We start from the raw sequence: 1984 nt of genomic DNA, 5'->3' as shown, positions 1-1984 counted from the left end.
TATTATTATTATTATTATTATTATTATTATTAACCACTGGGGCTGGGTGGTGGCGCCAAGGTCGTCTGGCTATTTATCTTACTTCTGTTTCTTTCTGACTTTTTGCTTTCTTCATTTCCTCCTGTCTTATAAACCAGGCAAGGGGGAGGGAGGAGGGCAGCAGGAGAAGTGGTGGTGGCCTTCCTACCTCAGCCTCCAGAATAGCTGGGACCACAGCCGCGCGCCACCACACCACACTAATTTTTGTGTTCTTGGTAGAGATGGGCTTTCGCCATGTTGCTCAGGCTGGTCTCCAACCCCAGGGCTCAAGGGATCCAGCCACATCGGCCTCTCAAAGTGCTGGGATTACTGGCATTTTGTTCTATCAAAGATTGCTATTATCATAGGATGGGACTTACGCTCAATAATACTTACAATGGCGCTGTTGGTCCTCGTCTGTGTCCAGCATTAAACATCAAGGCAGTTTCCTCCATGTTGAGAGCTGATATCAGCCTGTGATCCACAGGGAGGTGAGGGGGCTGTGCTCTACATGGGGTTTGGTTAGGGCCAGATCTGTGGCCTGAAGATCTGTATCCTGCTGCACTGTGTGTGTGAACTTTTCCAGGAGGGGAGCAAGATCTGAAAGGTCAAAATTACCCTTGTAGGTCTTGCTGTGGAACTTTCTTATCTCTGCATGATCTCTGGTGCAGTGGGTAGCAGAGGACCATCTTCCTCTCGGGTGAGGTGTCCCCCGTGTGTGTGTTTTGTCACAGGAAAGGAGTGAATTGTAGAGGACTGTGTGCTCACAAAAGAGATGTTCCCGATAAGCCCTGCTCTTGCAAACAAAGCAGGACGTTCCTTCTCTGCAAACAGGAAGGACAAAGGAGGCAGCTGCAACAGCGGGCGCTGGGAACTGGTCAATGTTTACTGATCTTGCGAGTCAAGGAAAGGTCAGAGAAGCAACACATGTCCCGTGACTTGGCAACATTCCACAAACGGCTGGATAAAATAAAGCAGAGTGTGTCAGTCGGGGCGGCCGCCATGTATGTCTTGTCCTGTGCTGTCTTGTGTGTTCATTCCTTTGTTTAGGAAACATGCGGACCCTAACAACTGGCGCAGCGAGCAGGGTCCGTGGCTCCAAGAAAGCAAGGAACTGGAGGGGGAGAACCCCGGGTGTGTAAGTAAACAGGGGGACCCATGGGAACATGATGGGGAATTCCACCTCTCTGGCCTCAGAATATTTGCAGCTGCTTCAAGGACTGTTGCTGTCTATAGGAGTAGAAGTGAAAGAAAAGACTTTGAAGCGATTGTTTGCCCATGTTGAACCACATTGTTACTGGTTTCAGTATCAGACTAAAGTGCAGCTGAATGGGAGAGAATGCTTACAGGTAGCAAAAGCTCTGCGTAGAGCTCACCAGTTAGGGGATACTATGCCTCTCAATTTGTGGACCTTGTGTAACTCTATCACTCAGGCACTAGAGTTACTTGACACTGATTCAGAGCATGGTGATGTAGCCACAGGAGGAAAGGCATCTGAGGATTTGGGAAAAAATGAATCTGAAATGGAGCCCATTTATGCCAGGGTAACAGAGGATGGGGGGGTAGCAAAAGGGGAGAAGAGGAAGAGCCAACTCTTCCTTCTTCTAAGGGGNGTTGGATGGGGGTGGTTCACCTGTAATCCCAGCACTTTGGGAAGCTGTCAATCAGAAAATGTTTCAATTTCCCTATAGCCCGGAAGCCTCCACTTGGAGTAGTCCTGCCTTTCTGAACCAAAGCAATGTATTTCTTAAAAGTATTTGAGCCGGGCGCGGTGGCTCAAGCCTGTAATCCCAGCACTTTGGGAGGCCGAGACGGGCGGATCACAAGGTCAGGAGATCAAGACCACCCTGGCAAACACAGTGAAACCCCGTCTCTACTAAAATACAAAAAACTAGCCGGGCGAGGTGGCGGGCGCCTGTAGTCCCAGCTAATTGGGAGGCTGAGGCAGGAGAATGGCGGTAACCCG

At 49.7% G+C, this 1984-nt stretch overlaps 1 long non-coding RNA gene across 1 annotated transcript in view; it reads right to left on the bottom strand.

Moving 5' to 3' along the window:
* Positions 1–1573, bottom strand: part of LOC108521029 (uncharacterized) — a 7116-nt gene extending 5543 nt beyond the window's left edge. Inside the window, exon 1 of the long non-coding RNA XR_001883105.1 lies at positions 415–1573. This is a non-coding gene — a long non-coding RNA (uncharacterized LOC108521029). The remainder of the gene's footprint in view (positions 1–414) is intronic.
* Between the last annotated feature and the right edge of the window lie 411 nt (positions 1574–1984).

The sequence above is a fragment of the Rhinopithecus bieti genome, unplaced genomic scaffold (assembly GCF_001698545.2).
Source record: "Rhinopithecus bieti isolate Rb0 unplaced genomic scaffold, ASM169854v2 scaffold_56913, whole genome shotgun sequence".
In the NCBI taxonomy this organism is placed as follows: Eukaryota; Metazoa; Chordata; class Mammalia; order Primates; family Cercopithecidae; genus Rhinopithecus; species Rhinopithecus bieti.
Note: the sequence above shows the minus strand (reverse complement) of the source record. Positions and strands in the feature narration are given on the sequence as shown.